A 23,788-nucleotide genomic window follows, 5' to 3' on the forward strand; every position below is an offset into this window, starting at 1 on the left:
CGGGAGGAGTCAGACTGACAGTAGGAAGGATTGTCTGAAAGTGACACTCAGGAGGAGGTGTCACTGACAGGACGGGGAACCGCCTCCAACAGTGAGGTCGGTTCTCGAGGTCGGACAAGCCAGGTCGTACACACACGGACAGACAAAGTACAAGTTCAGGAGGCTAAGGCAGAGTCAAGGTACAGGCGAGGTTCGGCAACAGGGTATCAGATATATCGAGGTACAAAATCAGGAGGCAGAGGCGGAGTCTAGGAACGAGCCGGGGTTCGGCAACAGAGTATCGGAAATATCGAGGTACAGGATCAGAGTTCAGGAGGATAGTCAAGGCAGGCAAAGGGTCATAACAGATAATCACAATCAAACTAGTACTTTAGCTATCAGCAGAATCTAGCTAAGTGTAGGAGTACAGCTCCGGCTGGTCCCGGCACACTTACGGATCTGACTACGGATCTGGGTGCTCCCACGTATGTGATCGCATGCCAGACAAAGAGCAAGTGAACAGCCAGTGGTATATATACCCAGGTATCCCCCAGCACCTCCCTAAGTGCTGGACCAATGACGAGTGGAGCCAGAGTCAGCTGACCAGCCTGGTCAGCTGACTCCTTTCTGGCTGCCATAAATTCTCTGCCTGAGTGCGCGCGCGCACGTCACTCTGAAACTAGAGGGACTATGAGTCCCAGCCACAGCAGCCCCGCTCTGCGGTGTCTCCGCAGCGGGGGTATGCGCGCTAACCGCCGCGTCCAACGCGGCGGTTTCTCCGCGCTCCGCTGAGCCCTGCACGGAGACAGCCACCTCATACCGAGAGGAGGCGGCTGCCTCTCCGTGTGCAGGCTCACTATGCGCGGAAGGAGCCGCCTGCCGCTGGCTCATGGCGGCGGCTCCTCCACGCTTTCTCACATCCCCCGAAGCTCTTGCTGCTTTCTCCACTCTGAAGTTATTGTTTTGTACTGCACCCATTTTGAGACACGTTGATATCTCCTATCCCTTTATTGTGGAGGTAGATGCCTCAGAGGTTGGGGTAGGGGCTGTGCTGTCTCAGCGTTCTGGGTTGCAAGGGAGGTTACACCCATGTGCCTATTTTTCCCGTAGATTTTCACCCGCAGAGAAAAACTACGATATAGGCAACAGGGAGCTCCTAGCCATTAAATTGGCCTTTGAAGAATGGCGTCATTGGCTAGAAGGAGCAGAACATACGATTACTGTCTACACTGATCACAAAAATTTGGAATACATCGAAGGGGCTAAGAGATTGAGTCCCCGACAGGCTCGGTGGTCACTGTTTTTCTCAAGATTCAGATTTATAATTACGTATACCCCGGGTAGTAAGAATATTAAAGCAGATGCTTTATCCAGATGTTTTGAGCCAGAGACAGCACAGCCCTCAGACCCAGAGACTATTCTCCCACAGAAAGTGGTGTTCGCAGCCACAGAGACCTGGAGGAACTGGACTGAAACTTAAAGTCTCTTCCAGCAGGATGTCCCTGAGGGAAAGCCTGAAGGGGTCATGTTTGTACCATTGCCATTTCGTCTCCAGATATTGCAGATGTTCCACTCCCACAAAAATGCTGGGCATCCTGGCAGGGCCGGCCTTAGGTTTTACAGCGCCCTGAGCGTAATCATATTTTGGTGCCCCCCCCATATAGTCAGATCCCCTTTAGGGCTCGTTCACACTGGAGGCGCTTTTTGACTTTTTAAACGCTGGCGATTTTTTAAAATCACCCTGAAATCTCTTGTGCAATGATTCTCTATGAGACAGTTCGTTTCCAATCTGCTCAGAGAAATGCTGCATGGACCATTTTTGAGGCGATTCCGCCTCAATGAAAGGTATAGGAAAAACGCAAAACGCTCACAAAATCGCTTTATGCGGCGATTGTGTTTTTAAGAATACATAAATTGTATTTATTATTTTCCGGATCAAAGACAAATCGCTGGGAAGGGGGGAAAAAGCGTAGAGGAAAGCAGAGAGAGGAAAGCAGTGAGAGGAAAGCAGTGAATGTAAAAGGAAGAGTGACTGTGTGGCAGAAAGGCAGAATAGAGAGGGAGGGAAAGAAAGAAAGAAAGAAAGAAAGAAAGAAAGAAAGAAAGAAAGAAAGAAAGAAAGAAAGAAAGAAAGAAAGAAAGAAGAAAGTAAACCATGAGATGAAAGAAGATAGACACACAGAGCTATGGAAAGGAGAGGACAGGGAAATAGGAAAGAGAGAGAGGATTGTGGTGGGGAAGCAGGTGAGAGAAGTTTAGCAACAGCAACATGAATTTAGTTTTAGTTTTCTGTACTTTGCAGGCACTGCAGGGGCAGCAGGGTCATATCAGACACACAGCAGGCAGACAGCCTGCACTAGGGAAAAAACAAGAGGAAGAGGAGGAAGGGAGAGGAGAGAGATGGTTACAGCAATCACATGGGGTTCCACGGGACAAGGAGAATCTAGCTGGCTGTAACTGTAGGAAATCAACTTATCTAAATAGGCATCAGGACTCCTGCTGTCACCTTCTCCAAGTATGGGCAGTCATCATCATTATCCGTGACAGGCTGCAATACAGATAGTATGGCTGCAGCAGTCACTGGACATGATGAAATCCGATGCTCTCTGCAGTGTCTGGAGAAGACACACTCTGCAGCAGGTCCCGATGCCTATATAGATAAGAACACTCACCAAGCTGTAAACTCACCTTCTAGCAGCCTGGCCTCGGAAGTCGCAGAATGCTGCTACTTTCAAAAGCAGCCGGGAAGAAAGGGGGCGTGGTGGTGCGTCCAATGTATCTAATGAGTGTCACCAATTCTCTTCCTGGCCTTCGCCCCCATCACCCCCAGCGGCACCAGGGGGTGGAGCTACCATGCGAGAAGGACCCGGAGCCTGGAGGCTGCAGCCAGCTCCATAACATATGCGGCCAGGGCGGCAGGAGCGCCCCCTAAAAGCCGGCGCCCTGAGTGATCGCTCCGGTCGCTCAGGTCAAAGGCCGGCCCTGCATCCTGGTGCCACCAGAACACAGGACCTTGTTGCTAGGTGTGCTTGGTGGCCTTCATTGGCAACTGACTGCAAGGAGTATGTGAGAGAATGTGCAGTGTGTGCAAGAAGTAAACCCTCCCGTCAGGCACCTGTGGGAACATTGCAGCCTTTACCCACCCCAAGTGAACCATGGACCCATTTGTCCATGGATTTTGTGGGTGAACTCCCGAGGTCTGAGGGCATGTCGGTCATCTGGGTGGTAGTCGACAGATTCAGTAAAATTACCCATTTCGTGCCCTTGAAAGGACTCCCCTCGGCCCAGGAGTTGGCTGATCTATTCATCCTGCATATCTTCCGGCTACATGGCATTCCGGAAAATATAGTGTCAGATCGGGGAGTCCAATTTGTTTCTAAATTTTGGAGGGCATTCTGTCATCAGTTGGGCATGGAACTATCGTTTTCGTCGGGCTACCACCCACAGACCAATGGTCGGACCGAGAGAATTAATAAATCTCTGGAACAGTTTCTAAGGTGTTACGTTGCGGATGCACAAACTGATTGGGTCAAGTTCTTGCCGTTTGCAGAATTTGCACACAATAACTTGAAAAGCTCTTCTGGATTCTCTCCATTTCAGGTGGTAACAGGAAGGTTGCCTAGGTTCTCCCCACTGCCAGTAGCTTCTACTCTGTTTCCAGCTTTAGAGGCTTGGCAAAAGTCTTTTAAAAACATGTGGGGAATTGTGAAAAATAATCTAGAGAAGGCTTTTCAGAGTCAGAAAGAACAAGCTGACAAGAAACGTTCCGTATAGTGGAAGTTCCGGCCAGGAGACCTGGTCTGGGTGTCCACTCGTCATTTGGCTTTAAAACAGCCTTCACCCAAGCTAGGACCCAGATTTGTGGGTCCTTACCCAGTAACCAGGAAAATCAACAATGTTACTTATGCCATGACCTTCCTGCCAGTATGCGTGGTGTGAGATCGTTCCATGTATCCCTGCTTAAGCCAGCAGTGCATGTGGATTCCACTCCTCCTCCCCCTGTGATGGTGGATGACCAACCCGAGTATGAAGTGGAAAAGATTTTAGACTCACGTATTGTACAGAATTCAGTACAGTATTTGGTTCACTGGAAGGGTTATGGCATTGAGGAAAGAACATGGGTACCTGATTGCCGCATGCATGCGGATGAATTAAAGAGGGAATTCCATGCCCTACATTCTGAGAAGCCGGGTAGGAGCTGTCCGGAGTCCACTCCTCAGAAGGGGGGGTACTGTGAGAAAACGCGGAAAAGCTGCCGCATGTGTTCAGAACAAGGCGGCTGATTCCGCGTCCAATGCGGCGGTTTGCACGCGTAGGCCTACATCTACCATTATGGCTGAACGCGGAGAAACCGCCGCATGCCCTGATAGCGGTGCGGCTGGTTCCACGTCCAGCGCGGTGGGTGGTACACCGCACATGGCTGGTGTGGCTGGGACTGATAGTCCACACAGGTTCAGAAGGACGCGCGTGCGCGCTGAGAGGCAGAACTTTTATGACAGCCAGAAGGGAGTCAGCTGACCAAGCCGGTGTGATGATCCGCTCAGCTGGCTGCACAGGCAGACAGCTGTTTGTCCATTCCTCTAGTCTGTGGGCTGCAGGTCTCTGGAACAGAGACCTGTCTTTTCATTGCAAGTTTCTGTTCTGTTCTCTTGCTGGGGAATTTGCATACATTCGTTATGCAAATCCCCTACCTGCCTTCTTTGATGACTGGCACTATAAGAGCTTTATGTTTCCCAGAATGCTTTGCTGGTCATTTCCCTTCCTTGCTCAGTTCCTGATGGACACTGCTGGAGTGTCAGCCATTGCTATCTAGTATAGTTAATTCCTGGGGGTTGCTTTAGGCTCCCCTGCTAGCCCAGTCAGGTTGTATTATCTGTATTGCCTGTTCTGTCTTGTCTTGCCTGTTTGCCATTGTCCTGTCCCTATGGTGGTCGACAGGAAATGGTTCTGATCTATGTTCTTGGAGTATAGCTGGTGCAGCGGTTGCTACCAGCTATCTCTTCTGTTCTGTTTCCTGGGATCGCGCTAGCTACTTTGTGCTAGCGCTGGGGATCCTTCTGTTCTGTTTCCTGGGATCGCGCTAGCTACTTTGTGCGAGCGCTGGGGATCCTTCTGTTTTGTCTTGTCGGTCGCGATTGCGCTGTCACCAACGGCGGTTGATAGCGAATCGTTCTGTCTTACTGAGATCGCACTAGCCGCTAGCGTTAGCGGCTGTGGATCTTTCTGATCTATGTTCCTGCTTGGATCACACTTGCTCTGGCGGAAGAGCGGTGGATCCTTCCTGCCTAGTTCTTGTTTTTCGTGTGTCTGTCTTGTCCGCTGCACTTGCTACAGGCTCGGTGAGGTAACCGTTAAGCAAGCGCTCGCGTCCCCTGTTTCATGTTTGTCTGTTTATGGTTAGTTAGGCGTGCTTGTCTCTATTGTGCTTATCACGTGGAGATCGCGCATAACCGCTTGCACTGTTGCGAATGAGTGCGGAGTTTGCGGTTAGCTAGCGGTTGTTGTTTTCCGTATCTCCTTATTGTATTTGCTGTGCCTTTGCTACCCTTGTATTCTATTCTGTTCTGCCTTGTGTCACGTCTCGCGATCGCACCTCTCGCGATCGCGTTCCTATTTCGTATCTGCTGTTGTGTGCGCGGTCGCGGAGTGGCGACTGGATTGGCGCACACACATACAACCTATCCCTTTTGCTCAATCTCATTCACTATCGCCTCTCTTGCGATTGCATTCTGCGCTTCGTACAATTCCTGTCTGGCACTTGTGGAGGTACAGAGGATTGGTTCCTCTGCACTCCCCAGCGCCATCTGCCGACAGGAATTTCCCTCTACAGGTGCGTAGCACCTTTTGCTGGGTTCCTGCAAATTATACGCTTGTGGAGGATCTCCGCCGTGTCAGCGCACGCGTTGTGCGCTGATCACGGGGAAAGTTCCACAATCGTGACAGCCGGTCAGCTGACGATTCAATCAGTTCCCATTGGTCCAGCACTTAGGGGAGGCGCTGGAGAGCGCTGGGCTATATATACTGGGTGCTGGTCATTCACTGGTTGTCTGCCGTTGCGATCACTACGTGGAAGCACTCAGACCTTTTGTTAGATTCTGTGTTACCAGTTGTTATATTCAGACTAGTTCCAGGGTGTTGATGATCAAGGACCTCACACCCAGATTAGGGACTTGTATTACCATTCTGTTATACTTCAGACTAGTTCCAGGGTGTTGATGATCACGGACCTCACACCCAGACTAGGGAATTGTATTATCATTCTGTTATACTTCAGACTAGTTCCAGGGTGTTGATGATCACGGAGCTCACACCAAGACTAGGCATTGTTTATTATCTGTTATGACCTTCTGCTTTCCTGACCACTCTTCTGATTACTGATTTGGTACTTCGCTATAGCTGAGATTCTGTTGCCAAACTCTGCATGTCTTACGATTACTGAATCTGTCTCCTGTCTTTGTACTTATCTGTCCGTGTGTTGCCGACCTGGCTTGCCCGACCTCAAGAGCTATCTCCCTACCTTAGAGATAGTTCACGGATCATTAGTGACACTCTCCTATTGGTGTCACTAACGCTCTGGTCCTTCCATCTCCTGGCCTGGCTCCTCCCTTCGGGAGATTCTCAGGTTACTGGAAGGCACTTGTTCTCTTTTGCAGTATAGCCTACTGCTCTGATACCTGTTCTCCAGGTATTGCTCTCAAAGTATTTACTGTTGCACCAAAACACTCATATCTCTCCGGTGTCCAGAGGTTAGTGATATATCTGATTATCGGTGATACTGCAGATCATCAATAATCGGGTATATATCTGTATTTTTGGGGATACTGCAGATCACCAATAATCAGACCCTCTCTGTGTTACACCGATCGTTACAGCTTGTAATTAGGGATGGACGCAAAACTGAAAAAAAATGCACCTTTATTTCCAAATAAAATATTGGCGCCAAACATTGTGATAGGGACATAATTTAAACGGTTTTATAACCGGGACATATGGGCAAATTATTTTCATGGGTTTTAATTACAGTAGCATGCATTATTTAAAAACTATAATGGGCGAAAACTGAAAAATAGTGATTTTTTTCCCACATTTTTTCCTATTTTCCCATTAAAACACATTTAGAATAAAATAATTCTTGGCATAATGTCCCACCTAAAGAAAGCCTAATTGGTGGCGAAAAAAACAAGATATAGTTAATTTCATTGTGATAAGTAATGATAAAGTTATAGACGAATGAACGGAAGGAGTGCTGAAAGGTTAAAATTGCTCTGGTGCTCAAGGGGTAAAACCCCTCAGTTGTGAAGTGGATAATACAATGTGCAGTCACACAGATGCAGTGAAAGGTATGCACTGATTGTGCTGGGCCTGGCACAGTAAAGCAAGGGCCAGCTGCGACAGACAGGGCTATATATATGCAGTGTCAGTGGTGCAGACACACACAAAAAAAAACACATCACAAGAACATTAGCTCTCAAAAGAGCTTTTTTGGGGTGCTTTTCAGCAACAAATATCAGCAAGGAGCAAGCTAACAAGAGCTAACTAACGCTTTCTCTATCACTCCAGCAACCTCTCCCTTCTCTCACTAAGCAGGCAGCAGACAGAATGAGAAAATGGCAGACGCAGCATCGTTTTTATAGGGGGGTGGGGGTCCAGGAGAGAGTGCAGCCTGATTGGCTGCAATGTGTCTGCTGACTGTGATGTAGAGGGTCAAAGTTGAGCCTAATGATGTAGTATAGGGGGCGGGTCGAACTTGCATAAAGTTCGCCGCAAACGCGAACCACTGAAGTTCGCGCAAATAATTTTTTGGTCGAACCGTTCGGGCCATCTCCACCGATAACCAGCACAATAACCAAGACTACAATGGTTGCACAGAGCGATGTTTGCCAATCTAATCGCTACACTATCCAGCAGTGGCTGACGTAGGAGACCTGGGTTCAAATCTTTGCTCTTCCTATTCAGTAAGCCAGCACCTATTCAGTAAGGAGTTCTTTGGGCAAGGCTCCCTAACACTGCTACTGCCTAGTGAGTACGTGCTAGTTGCTGCCTCGCAAACGCTTTGAGTTTGACAGGAGAAAAGCACTATACAAAAAAAAAAATTATTATTATTATTATTATTATCGCAGCAATGGCAAACATCCACACAGGCACAAGCAAGACAGAACAAGAAGGAACATAACTAATAGCAACCATTGCTATAGTCGCGTCCACACGATCAGAACTAGCAGGAGCGTTTAGCCCAATGTTATGGTATAGGGGGCGGGTCGAACTCACTATGTGTTCGCGGTTCGCCACGAACACGAGTTCGCCGGTGAACCATTCGGGCCATCTCTAGTAGTGTAACGATGGGTGGCAGCACGCAGAGAGAATCTGATTATTGGTGATCTGCAGTATCACCAAAAATACAGATATATACTTGATTATTGATGATCTGCAGAATCACCGATAATACAGATATATCGCTAACCTCTGGGCACCTGAAGCGTGTAAGTGTTTGGTGTAACAGTAGGATCGGACCACCGGGGTAGCAGGTGGTCAAATAAGTAGAGACAGACTCTACTGCAGTCAAGGGCTCCAGGAGGGAGCAGGCCTTGACTGGTGTGCTGCAGTGCCCCCTCTGAGAAGTGGGGGACTCCTGCAAGAGAACTGAGCACCCAAGGGGTGGGTGACAGTCAGACAGGTCGGGCAGGTCGGCAACACACAGACAGATCAGGTACAATGTCAGAAGGCTTGATTCGGTAACCAGGGACAGGCAAAGTTTGGCAACAGGTAATCAGATATGCGTAGGTAGCGAATCAGAGATCAGAGGAGTAGTCAGGAAGGCAATTAGTCATAACAGATATCACACAATGCCTAGTCTGGGTGTGAGGTCCGTGGTCTCTACACCCTGGAACTAATCTGATGTATAACAGAATGATAACACAAGTTCCCTAGTCTGGGTGTGAGGTCCGTGGTCTCTACACCCTGGAACTAGTCTGATGTATAACAGAATGATAACACAAGTTCCCTAGTCTGGGTGTGAGGTCCATGGTCTCTACACCCTGGAACTAGTCTGATGTATAACAGAATGATAACACAAGTTCCCTAGTCTGGGTGTGAGGTCCGTGGTCTCTACACCCTGGAACTAGTCTAGTGAATAACACAGATAATACACAGTCAACTGGCTAAGTGTGGATTCCCAGGTCCACCTGGTTCCACCACACTGAATGATCTGACTAGGTCTGAGTGCTAACACATAGGTATTCGCAACGCCAGACAACCAGCAACTGAACAGCAAGAGATATATATAGTGAAGCGCTCCTCAGCGCCGCCCAGCTCCCATCAACCAATCATCTGCTGGGCTGGAGTCAGCTGACCGCCCCGATCAGCTGACCCTTCTCCTATTGGCATAAAGAGCCTGTCTTGCGGCGCGCGCGTAGCTCTTCATCTGTGTGCACTACAAGGTCCAGACAACCCAGACGCATGTTGCTGAGAGGAAACCGCCACTCTGTGCGCGGAAACCGCCGCCTCACTGTCACCACACGCGGCGGCTTCTCCGCAATCCTTCACAAGTAGGCATTGAGATCAGAGTCTATGAAACAAAGCATACATTCGGTCTTCCGCATGCCTGGAGAACGCATGCCTGGAGAAAGTATTTAGTCGATAGAATTTTGGAAGACAAAATGGCCGCGGAGCTGCCAACCTTTTTATTTGCTTTGTCCTGGAAGAGCTGTCTCCCCTGAAAAAATGGGTGTTTCTACCCCTTGCAGGGCAAAGTCAGAAAGGCTTTCTTCAATGCAAAAATGATACAATTCATTAATAATGTTTGCCATTTCTTTCTGGATTGACCTACAGCAACCTGTGGGTCACACTTAATCACTTAAGGACCACGGGCTTAATCCCCCCTAAAGACCAGGACATTTTTTGCTAATTAGGCTACTGCAGCTTTAAGGTCTCGCTGCAGGGCTGTAAAACTCAGCACACAAGTGATTCCCCCCACTTTTCTGCCCACCAACAGAGCTCTCTGTTGGTGGGCTCTTATCCCTGTTGGGATGTTTGCTTATTTTTTTTATCAATATTAATTTCCTTTTTTTTATTAAATATGTGGTTTTTTTTATTTTTTTTCTTCTCCCTCCCTCCTCCGTCAGTCAATTACAGCGACCGGCTGTGATAGGCTGCAGCCTATCACAGTGGATTGCTGTAGTGCCTCCCAGAGGGACAGCCGTGTCATATGGCTGTCCCCAGTACAGCGCTGCCTTAGATCGCAGCTCTGTACAGTGTTATTAGATGGTAGTTTCACCATCTAACAGTCTCTTAGCAGCGATCGCCGCTGGGAGACTGATGACGCAGCTGAGCTCCGTCATCCAAGAAGAGACGCACGCACATCGGTGCGTGCGATCTCCTGCTAAACACGCCCCCAGGACTGCATGCCGATCGGCATTAGGCGGTCCTGGGGCTGCCGCCGCGTCCACACCAATTGGCGTGGAGCAGTCTTTTAGTGGTTAATCAAATTATACCAAATATAGACATAATAACGTGTGGTCAGCAAGCTCTGAATAACTCGATTTCCTTAGCCCCTAAAAGGCATTAATTTGGACTATATGTTATCCTGATCTTTTGAAACATGCTGAGATATTTGCCTTCGGTCTATGATAATCCCTTCTCGAGATATTGATAACTGAAATTTTCCTATTGTCTAATTCAAATTTTTGGAGGGAACTTTTACTGTGGGGACATCAAACTTGGAGAGGGACTTAGGAGTACTCATCGACAACAAGTTAAATAATTGTATGCAATGCCAAACTGCTGCAGCTAAAGCAAATACAATTTTGGGATGCATTAAAAGTGAAATAAAAACTAGGAATGCTAGCATAATATTGCTCCTGTTGAACTCTCTCTCTAGTAAGGCCACATCTGGAATATGGAATTCAGTTCTGGTCACCATATTACAGGAAAGATATTGCAGTTTTAGAGTAGGTGCAGAGACGAGCAACAAAATTGATACGAGGGATGGAAGGTCTCACTTACCAAGAAAGGTTAGATAAACTGGGTTTATTTAGTCTGAAGAAAAGACATCTTAGGGGAGATCTAATTAACACGTTTAAATACATCAGAGGGCAATATAAAAGCTTTGTGGTTGAGCTTTTTGTCCTTAGGCATTTACAAAGGACTAGGGGACATGATCTGCGCATGGAGGAAAAACGTTTTAGCCCTTTATTTAGGAAAGGTTCTGTACAGTAAGAGTGATTAAGATGTGGAATGCATTGCCACATCAAGTAGTTATAACAAATTCTATATCTGTGACTGCGTTTAAAGGGGGCTTAAATGGCTATAATTACTTGGTAATGCTCAGTGATGTCGATCCAGGTATTTTATCTGATTGCCTTCTGGAGTAAGGAAGGATTTTTTTCCCTTTTGGGGCTAATTGGACCATTCCCTGTAAGGGTTTTTTTACCTTCCTCTGGATCAACAGGGATATGTGAGGGTGCAGGCTAGTGTTGTACTTTACTTTCTGGTTGAACACGATGGACGCATTATATTCAGTAATATAACGTTCAGCATGGGACTTGTAAGGGTCGACTAAGTCCACTAGCGTCGTGACAGGGGTGCGGGGTGTGCGACCCGTACCAGGTGGGGTGACCCCAGCCGCCCTGGAGGGGGTGCGCTGTAATGGAGGGGAGAGCTGCAGCCGCGGGGAAGGCAGCCCAACCTCTCCCAGGGCTGCCCTCCATGCTCCCCCCTCCCGACTGCAGAGAGCAATGCGCAAGGAAGCCTGTACTAAACTACTCACCTACCTGGTTCCAATCGCCGCTCACTAGCCGCGAGTCTCCTCTCTGCATAGACGCTGATATACATGCTGCTTCCGGCTAAACAGGAAGCAGCGTGTGTATCAGGATATGCAGAGAGGAGACTGGCTGCTAGTGAGCAGCGGCGATTGGAACCAGGTAGGTGAGTAGTTTAGTACAGGCTTCCCTGCGCATTGCTCTCTGCAGTCGGGAGGGGGGAGTACGGAGGGCAGCCCTGGGAGAGGTCGGACTGCCCTCCCTGTGGCTGCGGCTCTTCCCTTCATTGGGGGGTGGGGGGGGGGTGGCACCTACCTAATACTGGGGGGCAGCTACCTATCTAACCTATACTGGGGGGCACCTACCTAATCTAACCTATACTGGGGGGTAGGTACCTATCTAACCTATACTGGGGGGCAGCTACCTATCTAACCTATACTGGGGAACCTACCTAATCTAACCTATAATGGGGGGCACCTACCTAATCTAACCTATACTGGGCAGCAGCTACCTATCTAACCTATACTGGGGGGGCAGCTACCTATCTAAATTATCCGCACCGGGTGTCAAACACCCTAGCTACGCCACTGACTTAGTCATTTGCTACATCTTGTATAACATCAATATCACAATCATGGTCATTTTTAACATAAAGTACACATGCATCTGGAATAACAGTGACCGGTTTAGGACCCATATAAACAATGATTAGATGGCTGTTCATGCAAAACAGGTACCTCATCCTTGTCTCGTTTCCTAGGAGAGCTACTGTAGGTACTATTACCCCAACTGCCTCCGTCTGTCCCCTCTCAAGCTTGTATAGTACCTCAGTAGGTCCATACCAGAGATCCTGGGTGTTTTTCATGGTCTCATAAAAGGATTTAGGGCGCCTGCCAAGATCTGTGCCCAACAGTACAGGGACTGGGATGTCATCTGTCACCCCACAACTTTTGTCTGACACCCCTTCCCCAAACGACAACAATACAAGCTTTGGCGATGTGTGCGATCGTGCCACCAACCCCAACAAGTGTGATGAACTCATTAGGATGGAAATCTTTCCTGGCAACAAGGTGAGAGTGAAGCAATGTAAGCTCTGTGCAGAAAAGAGAAAGAAATACAATCGAGAGCCCCCAATCGTGTATTACTGATGAACAAATTGTATAAATGATAATAGATGAATTTATACTCACAAGTCTAGGTTGCCGGTCTCAGGCAACCACTCTCAATGCGTATGGGGAAATTAGACCTGTCCCCACTCAGGCTAAAAGAGTCGCTCTCCGTAGAAGGAAAAAGAGGGTATAAACACCCATCACAATGTAAGCTCTGTGCATGTGTCGCGGAAGCAGGCAACAATTTGGTGGTCGTTTATTTCACCACTTGGTGATTCCTGGAAAGTCAGTAATTTGGTGCTGCACCTACAAGGTGTTACAAACTTGCCTGACACTGCTGCTCCTCCTCAGGGGGCATTCCCCGGCTCCCCTGTGAGCGTGAGTCGGCACGGCGGTCCCAGCCATGTCCCCAGGTGGGGGCGCACGATTCATAACAGCCTTTATAGGCTGAGGAGGCGGGTGTGAGGTGTGTCAGCTGACATTGAGTCAGCTGACACTGGCTCATGCAGGAGCGTTGCTGAATGGCTGGAAGTTTCAGGGGGCGTGGTTTGCTACTTCACCTCAGTACTGTCCTGACTTCTCAGTTGTCCAGTGCTATCAGTACGCTGAGTGCTGGACCTTGCCTTGCTATTGTGCCTAAATCAGCTAGTTTTTACTGCCGATATATATGTACTCTAGTTAGATCAGTCTTGTATAGTGTATATTGTATAGTCTCCTAATTGTTATCCTGTGTATGACCCTGCGTGCCCATCACTTTGATTAGTCTCATCCGTCCAGTACTACAGATATCTGATACTCGGTTCGACCTTGGCCTGTTCACAACTCTGTCTCTGTCTTATCCTTCCTGTACCGCAGTCATCTGATACTCGGTTTAGACCTCGGCCTGATAACGACTCTGATTTTGTCTGACTCTTGGTACCTCTGTTTCTGATACGTGTATGACCTTTGGCTATCCCCGACTCCTCGATTTCTATATATCTGCTAAGTACCTAGTGCCCAGGCATTACATTATAACAGAACATAAAGTATCATCATGGAGGAGTTGCAACGTCAGGTTCAGCTTCTTGCGACTGCTGTGAATCAACTTAATACAACAGTCGTTGCTTAGCAAGAATCTTAGTGTTGGGCGAACACCTAGATGTTCGGGTTCGCGAACGTTCGCCGAACATCGCCGCGATGTTCGGGTGTTCGACCCGAACTCCGAACATAATGGAAGTCAATGGGGACCCGAACTTTCGTGCTTTGTAAAGCTTCCTTACATGCTACATACCCCAAATTTACAGGGTATGTGCACCTTGGGAGTGGGTACAAGAGGAAAAAAAATTAGCAAAAAGAGCTTATAGTTTTTGAGAAAATGGATTTTAAAGTTTCAAAGGGAAAACTGTCTTTTAAATGCGGGAAATGTCTGTTTTCTTTGCACCGGTAACATGCTTTTTGTCGGCATGCAGTCATAAATGTAATACATATAAGAGGTTCCAGGAAAAGGGACCGGTAACGCTAACCCAGCAGCAGCACACGTGATGGAACAGGAGGAGGGTGGCGCAGGAGGAGAAGGCCACGCTTTGAGACACAACAACCCAGGCCTTGCATGAGGACAAAAAGCGTGCGGATAGCAATTTGCATTTTGTCGCCATGCAGTCATAAATGTAATACAGATGAGAGGTTCAATAAACAGGGACCGGAAACGCTAACCCATCACAGATGTTCATTGTTCATGTTACTTGGTTGGGGTCCGGGAGTGTTGCGTAGTCGTTTCCAATCCAGGATTGATTCATTTTAATTTGAGTCAGACGGTCTGCATTTTCTGTGGAGAGGCGGATACGCCGATCTGTGACGATGCCTCCGGCAGCACTGAAACAGCGTTCCGACATAACGCTGGCTGCCGGGCAAGCCAGCACCTCTATTGCGTACATTGCCAGTTTGTGCCAGGTGTCTAGCTTCGATACCCAATAGTTGAAGGGTGCAGATGGATTGTTCAACACAGCTATGCCATCTGACATGTAGTCCTTGACCATCTTCTCCAGGCGATCGGTGTTGGAGGTGGATCTGCACGCTTGCTGTTCTGTGTGCTGCTGCATGGGTGTCAGAAAATTTTCCCACTCCAAGGACACTGCCGATACCATTCCCTTTTGGGCATTAGCTGCGGCTTGTGTTGTTTGCTGCCCTCCTGGTCGTCCTGGGTTTGCGGAAGTCAGTCTGTCGGCGTACAACTGGCTAGAGGAGGGGAGGATGTCAATCTCCTCTCTAAAGTCTCCACAAGGGCCTGCTGGTATTCTTCCATTTTGACCTGTCTGACTCTTTCTTCAAGCAGTTTTGGAACATTGTGTTTGTACCGTGGATCCAGAAGGGTATAAACCCAGTAATTGGTGTTGTCCAGAATGCGCACAATGCATGGGTCGCGTTCAATGCAGTCCTAGGCCGAAGAGGTCATAGCCTAGGGTCACAAAAACCTGTTTATTTGGGCAATTTCAATGGTGGCGAGTCTGACGTACATAAATCACAGCAATGGCCGTTAGCAACGTCTGAATCTCACGAAATGTCTCATGCAGGTAGAAGACATATTGTTAGACTTGGGCTCCAAAGATGGGTTCCCTACATCTCTGCAAACCAGAGTTACAGGGCTCCAAATTTGGTAAAATCCCCCATAGGCTTTCATTGGGCCTCCTATTTACAGTTCCAAAATCTCACATCTTTTCAAAGGGCAATGGCTCAGCAGTGGCAAATTTTCTAGCATTGTAGGGACCCTTAGGGGGAACATGACTGGTGAGTTTCGGGCCCCTAGGCCGAAGAGGTCATAGCCTAGGGTCACAAAAACCTGTTTATTTGGGCTATTTCAATGGTAGTGATGGTGACGTACATAAATCTCAGCCATGGCCGTTAGCAACGTCTGAATTTCACGAAATGTCTCATGCAGGTAGAAGACATATTGTTAGACTTGGATTCCAAAGATGGGGTCCCTACATCTCTGCAAACCAGAGTTACAGGGGTCCAAAATTGGTAAAATCCCCCATAGGCTTTCATTGCCTCCCTATTTCACTTTCCAAAATCTCACATCTTTTCAAAGGGCAATGGCTCAGCAGTGGCAAATTTTCTAGCATTGTAGGGACCCTTAGGGGGAACATGACTGGTGAGTTTCGGGCCCCTAGGCCGAAGAGGTCATAGCCTAGGGTCACAAAAACCTGTTTATTTGGGCTATTTCAATGGTAGTGATGGTGACGTACATAAATCTCAGCCATGGCCGTTAGCAACGTCTGAATTTCACGAAATGTCTCATGCAGGTAGAAGACATATTGTTAGACTTGGATTCCAAAGATGGGGTCCCTACATCTCTGCAAACCAGAGTTACAGGGGTCCAAAATTGGTAAAATCCCCCATAGGCTTTCATTGCCTCCCTATTTCACTTTCCAAAATCTCACATCTTTTTAAAGGGTAATGGCTCAGCAGTGGCAAATTTTCTAGCATTGTAGGGACCCTTAGGGGGGACATGACTGGTGAGTTTCGGGCCCCTAGGCCGAAGAGGTCATAGCCTAGGGTCACAAAAACCTGTTTATTTGGGCTATTTCAATGGTAGTGATGGTGACGTACATAAATCTCAGCCATGGCCATTAGCAACGTCTGAATTTCACGAAATGTCTCATGCAGGTAGAAGACATATTGTTAGACTTGGATTCCAAAGATGGGGTCCCTACATCTCTGCAAACCAGAGTTACAGGGGTCCAAAATTGGTAAAATCCCCCATAGGCTTTCATTGCCTCCCTATTTCACTTTCCAAAATCTCATATCTTTTCAAAGGGCAATGGCTCAGCAGTGGCAAATTTTCTAGCATTGTAGGGACCCTTAGGGGGAACATGACTGGTGAGTTTCGGGCCCCTAGGCCGAAGAGGTCATAGCCTAGGGTCACAAAAACCTGTTTATTTGGGCTATTTCAATGGTAGTGATGGTGACGTACATAAATCTCAGCCATGGCCGTTAGCAACGTCTGAATTTCACGAAATGTCTCATGCAGGTAGAAGACATATTGTTAGACTTGGATTCCAAAGATGGGGTCCCTACATCTCTGCAAACCAGAGTTACAGGGGTCCAAAATTGGTAAAATCCCCCATAGGCTTTCATTGCCTCCTTATTTCACTTTCCAAAATCTCACATCTTTTCAAAGGGCAATGGCTCAGCAGTGGCAAATTTTCTAGCATTGTAGGGACCCTTAGGGGGAACATGACTGGTGAGTTTCGGGCCCCTAGGCCGAAGAGGTCATAGCCTAGGGTCACAAAAACCTGTTTATTTGGGCTATTTCAATGGTAGTGATGGTGACGTACATAAATCTCAGCCATGGCCGTTAGCAACGTCTGAATTTCACGAAATGTCTCATGCAGGTAGAAGACATATTGTTAGACTTGGATTCCAAAGATGGGGTCTCTACATCTCTGCAAACCAGAGTTACAGGGCTCCAAAATTGGTAAAATCCCCTATAGGCTTTCATTGGGCCTACTATTTACCGTTCCAAAATCTCACACCATTTCAAAGGGTAATGGCTCAGCAGCGGCAAAACTCACCAGTCATGATCCCCCTAAGGGTCCCTACAATGCTAGACAATTTGGTACTGCTGAGCCATTGCCCTTTGAAAAGATGTGAGATTTTGGAAAGTGAAATAGGGAGGCATTTAAAGCCTATGGGGGATTTTACCAATTTTGGACCCCTGTAACTCTGGTTTGCAGAAATGTAGGGACCCCATCTTTGGAATCCAAGTCTAACAATATGTCTTCTACCTGCATGAGACATTTCGTGAAATTCAGACGTTGCTAACGGCCATGGCTGAGATTTATGTACGTCACCATCACTACCATTGAAATAGCCCAAATAAACAGGTTTTTGTGACCCTAGGCTATGACCTCTTCGGCCTAGGGGCCCGAAACTCACCAGTCATGTTCCCCCTAAGGGTCCCTACAATGCTAGAAAATTTGCCACTGCTGAGCCATTGCCCTTTGAAAAGATGTGAGATTTTGGAAAGTGAAATAGGGAGGCAATGAAAGCCTATGGGGGGATTTTACCAATTTTGGACCCCTGTAACTCTGGTTTGCAGAGATGTAGGGACCCCATCTTTGGAATCCAAGTCTAACAATATGTCTTCTACCTGCATGAGACATTTTGTGAAATTCAGACGTTGCTAACGGCCATGACTGAGATTTATGTACGTCACCATCACTACCATTGAAATAGCCCAAATAAACAGGTTTTTGTGACCCTAGGCTATGACCTCTTCGGCCTAGGGGCCCGAAACTCACCAGTCATGTTCCCCCTAAGGGTCCCTACAATGCTAGAAAATTTGCCACTGCTGAGCCATTGCCCTTTGAAAAGATGTGAGATTTTGGAAAGTGAAATAGGGAGGCAATGAAAGCCTATGGGGGATTTTACCAATTTTGGACCCCTGTAACTCTGGTTTGCAGAGATGTAGGGACCCCATCTTTGGAATCCAAGTCTAACAATATGTCTTCTACCTGCATGAGACATTTCGTGAAATTCAGACGTTGCTAACGGCCATGGCTGAGATTTATGTACGTCACCATCACTACCATTGAAATAGCCCAAATAAACAGGTTTTTGTGACCCTAGGCTATGACCTCTTCGGCCTAGGGGCCCGAAACTCACCAGTCATGTTCCCCCTAAGGGTCCCTACAATGCTAGAAAATTTGCCACTGCTGAGCCATTGCCCTTTGAAAAGATATGAGATTTTGGAAAGTGAAATAGGGAGGCAATGAAAGCCTATGGGGGATTTTACCAATTTTGGACCCCTGTAACTCTGGTTTGCAGAGATGTAGGGACCCCATCTTTGGAATCCAAGTCTAACAATATGTCTTCTACCTGCATGAGACATTTCGTGAAATTCAGACGTTGCTAACGGCCATGGCTGAGATTTATGTACGTCTCCATCACTACCATTGAAATAGCCCAAATAAACAGGTTTTTGTGACCCTAGGCTATGACCTCTTCGGCCTAGGGGCCCGAAACTCACCAGTCATGTTCCCCCTAAGGGTCCCTACAATGCTAGAAAATTTGCCACTGCTGAGCCATTGCCCTTTGAAAAGATGTGAGATTTTGGAAAGTGAAATAGGGAGGCAATGAAAGCCTATGGGGGATTTTACCAATTTTGGACCCCTGTAACTCTGGTTTGCAGAGATGTAGGGACCCCATCTTTGGAATCCAAGTCTAACAATATGTCTTCTACCTGCATGAGACATTTCGTGAGATTCAGACGTTGCTAACGGCCATGGCTGAGATTTATGTACGTCACCATCACTACCATTGAAATAGCCCAAATAAACAGGTTTTTGTGACCCTAGGCTATGACCTCTTCGGCCTAGGGGCCTGAAACTCACCAGTCATGTTCCCCCTAAGGGTCCCTACAATGCTAGAAAATTTGCCACTGCTGAGCAATTGCCCTTTGAAAAGATGTGAGATTTTGGAACTGTAAATAGGAGGCCCAATGAAAGCCTATGGGGGATTTTACCAAATTTGGAGCCCTGTAACTCTGGTTTGCAGAGATGTAGGAACCCATCTTTGGAGCCCAAGTCTAACAATATGTCTTCTACCTGCATGAGACATTTCGTGAGATTCAGATGTTGCTAACGGCCATTGCTGCGATTTATGTACGTCAAACTCGCCACCATTGAAATAGCCCAAATAAACAGGTTTTTGTGACCCTAGGCTATGACCTCTTCGGCCTAGGACTGCATTGAACGCGACCCACGCATTGTGCGCATTCTGGACAACACCAATTACTGGGTTTATACCCTTCTGGATCCACGGTACAAACACAATGTTCCAAAACTGCTTGAAGAAAGAGCCAGACAGGTCAAAATGGAAGAATACCAGCAGGTCCTTGTGGAGACTTTAGAGAGGAGATTGACATCCTCCCCCTCCTCTAGCCAGTTGTACGCCGACAGACTGACTTCCGCAAACCCAGGACGACCAGGAGGGCAGCAAACAACACAAGCCGCAGCTAGTGCCCAAAAGGGAATGGTATCGGCATTGTCCTTGGAGTGGGAAAATTTTCTGACACCCATGCAGCAGCACACAGAACAGCAAGCGTGCAGATCCACCTCCAACACCGATCGCCTGCAGAAGATGGTCAAGGACTACATGTCAGATGGCATAGCTGTGTTAAACAATCCATCTGCACCCTTCAACTATTGGGTATCGAAGCTAGACACCTGGCACAAACTGGCAATGTATGCAATAGAGGTGCTGGCTTGCCCGGCAGCCAGCGTTATGTCGGAACGCTGTTTCAGTGCTGCCGGAGGCATCGTCACAGATCGGCGTATCCGCCTCTCCACAGAAAATGCAGACTGTCTGACTCAAATTAAAATAAATCAATTCTGGATTGGAAACGACTACGCAACACTCCCGGACCCCAACCAAGTAACATGAACAATGAACATCTGTGATGGGTTAGCGTTTCCGGTCCCTGTTTATTGAACCTCTCATCTGTATTACATTTATGACTGCATGGCAACAAAATGCAAATTGCTATCCGCACGCTTCTTGTCCTCATGCAAGGCCTGGGTTGTTGTGTCTCAAAGCGTGGCCTTCTCCTCCTGCGCCAACCTCCTCCTGTTCCATCACGTGTGCTGCTGCTGGGTTAGCGTTACCGGTCCCTTTTCCTGGAACCTCTTATATGTATTACATTTATGACTGCATGCCGACAAAAAGCATGTTACCTGTGCAAAGAAAACAGACATTTCCCGCATTTAAAAGAAGTTTTCCCTTTGAAACTTTAAAATCGATTTTCTCAAAAACTATAAGCTCTTTTTGCTAATTTTTTTTTCCTCTTGTACCCACTCCCAAGGTGCACATACCCTGTAAATTTGGGGTATGTAGCATATAAGGAGGCTTTACAAAGCACGAAAGTTCGGGTCCCCATTGACTTCCATTATGTTCGGAGTTCGGCTCGAACACCCGAACATCGCGGCCATGTTTGGCCCAAACCCGAACATCTAGATGTTCGCCCAACACTACACGTGACCCGTTCGGCCAATCACAGCGCTAGCCGAACGTTCGGGTAACGTTCGGCTATGCGCTCTTAGTTCGGCCATATGGCCGAACAGTTTGGCCGAACACCATCAGGTGTTCGGCCGAACTCGAACATCACCCGAACAGGGTGATGTTCTGCAGAACCCGAACAGTGGCGAACACTGTTCGCCCAACACTAAGCAAGATCAGTTGACACAGTTGCTAAATGCACCTTAATCTGAGCACTCAGCAAGTGGTAGAGAGCAGTTTGTAGTTCCTCCTATCATTGAGCCTAAGATGCCACTGCCTGAAAAATTCTCTGGTTCCAGATCTGATTTTAGCAACTTTATGAATCAATGTTTGACATACTTTGAGGTTAGACCGAGGTCATCTGGTAGTTCTGAATTCCAGAAATTATCGCTCATTAAGACTCTATTACAAAGTGACTCTCAAACTTGGGCGTATGGGTTACCTCCCGAGCATGAAGCCTTGAAGTTATGGCTGTGATTTATTCCGATCCAGATGTAGCTTCTACTGCAGTTCGTAAACTTTGCGAACTCCGGCAGGGCCACCATACTGTAGAAGATTATGCCGCTGAATTTAGGCGTTGGTCAGTTTCCTCCAAGTGGGGGAGGCTGCTCTCCTTGATCAGCTTCTATTAGGTTTGGATGACTCTGTAAACGATGCTCTGGTCAGTCATCCTGAACCTAAAACTCTCGAGGAGGCTATTGTCCTGGCTATTCGCGTGGATAAGCCAATTAAATATCGCCGTCATGGTGGTGCTCATTCATCTTCCACGGCCGCTCCTCGTTCTATTAGTGCTGCTACATCCTCTGGTGAAGAACCCATGCAGTTGGGTTATTCCAGATTGTCACCCTCTGAGGAACTTAGAAGACGTCATGAGGGGTTGTGCATGTATTATGGCGAAAAGGGGCATTTTATTCAAAATTGCTCAGCAAAAAAGAAGGCGGAAAACTTCTGGGCCTAGGTGTAGTTGGGGAATCTCACCTGGGCGAGCAGATTCTTCCCCTTAAAGTAAAAAAATATTACTGCCTGTAACTATTGTTTGGAATAGCTAGTCTAGTTCTGCTCAGGCCTTTGTTGACTCTGGGTCTGCGGGTAACTTTATTAATTCTGAGTTTGCCGCTAGTTTAGGAATTCCAACCTTGCCTTTGCTGAACAAGCTTTATGTTACTGCCACAGACGATTCTCCTCTTCAAAGGAGTGTTGCATTTCGAAAAACGACAGTTTTTTTATTCTCAGAATGCCATCCAGTCCCTTGGTTCTAGGTCTCCCGTGGTTGCAGACAGACAATCCCCACATTGATTGGTGCTCTGGTCAACTCACCAATTGGTCTTCTCTGTGTTCCGAGAACTGTTTAAAAAAATTCCACTTCACAATGTAAAAATCGTGTCTGACAAGTTACAATCTTTTGCTGATGTTTTTTCTCCTCATTTTGCTGACAAATTGCCTTTTCACAGAACCTATGACTGTCCTATTGATTTGCTGCCAGGCACTATGCCTTCTCGGGGACATTTATATAACCTCTCTGGACCTGAAAAACAGGCCATGAGAGAGTATATTAAAGAGAACCTTGAAAAAGGTTTTATTCAACCATCTACCTCCCAAGCTGTGGCAGGTTTTTTCTTTGTAGAGAAAAAAGACGGTGGATTACATCCATGCATTGATTACAAGAGCTTGAATAAAATTACAGTAAAAAACAGATATCCGTTAACTCTTATTGACAATTTGTTTTCGCAGGTATCTGGTGCAAAAATTTTCAGCAAATTAGACTTAAGGGGGGGGGGGGGGGGATATAATTTGATCAGGATACGTCAGGGTGACGAGTGGAAGATGGCTTTGAACACCCAGGATGGACATTACGAGTATCTTGTAATGCCTTTTGGTCTATGTAATGCTTCAGCCATCTTCCAAGACTTTCTTAATGATGTGCCCCCAATATAGGTTAGTTAGGTAGCTGCCCCCAGAATAGGTTAGATTAGGTAGGTGCCCCCCAGTATAGGTCAGATTAGGTAGCTGCCCCCCAGTATAGGTTAGATTAGGTAGCTGCCCCAAGTATAGTTTAGATAGGTAGCGGCCCCCCAGTATAGGTTAGATTAGGTAAGTGCCCCCTAGTATAGGCTAGATTAGGTAGGTGCCCCCCCAGTATAGGTTAAATTAGGTAGGTGTACCCCAGTATAGGTTATATAGGTAGCTGCCCCCCCAGTATAGGTTGGGTAGGTAGGTGCCTTCCCCCCATAATGGAGGGGGGAGTCAGCTACGGGGAGGGTAGCCCGACCTCTCCCTCCCTTCCTCTCCTGTGCCACCCTCCGTGTTCCTCCGTCCAACTGCAGAGTTAGCGCAGGGAAACGCTGTATACAGACAGCAACTCACCTGCCTGGTGACAGGGAGCAGTGTGTGTATCAGCGTCTATGCAGAGGAGGAGACCAGCAGCAAGTGAGCGGCAATTGGAACGCAGGCAGGTGAGTTGCTGTCTGTATACAGCGCTTCCCTGCGTTAACTCTGCAGTCGGAGGAGTCGGAGGAGGGAGCACGGAGGGCGGCCTGGGAGAGGAAGGGAGGGAGAGGGTGGGCTGCCCTCCCGGCCCTCCCTGCCCTCCCTGCCCTCCCCGCGGCTGACTCCCCCCTCCATTACAGCGCCCCCCCCCCTCCCTTAGCGCTCGCTCAGGGCGGCCGCACGGGCCTAGAAACGGGCTTGATAACAACATAAAGAAGACCCCTTCACCCTTTCTTATGATCTGTCCCTCCTAAATCTAATACATTTCTGCATTCAACTTAAAATCAAAATAATCTTGTTTTTTAACTTCCAGTTTTGCCAGGTTTGACTAGTATATATTTAATTATCCATAATGTTCATTCTTTATTTCTAAACATTTGTTACCATAAAGGATGTATGCACTACACTTCTTTGTAAGAATGT

The sequence above is a fragment of the Hyperolius riggenbachi genome, chromosome 5 (assembly GCF_040937935.1).
Source record: "Hyperolius riggenbachi isolate aHypRig1 chromosome 5, aHypRig1.pri, whole genome shotgun sequence".
Taxonomy (NCBI): Eukaryota; Metazoa; Chordata; class Amphibia; order Anura; family Hyperoliidae; genus Hyperolius; species Hyperolius riggenbachi.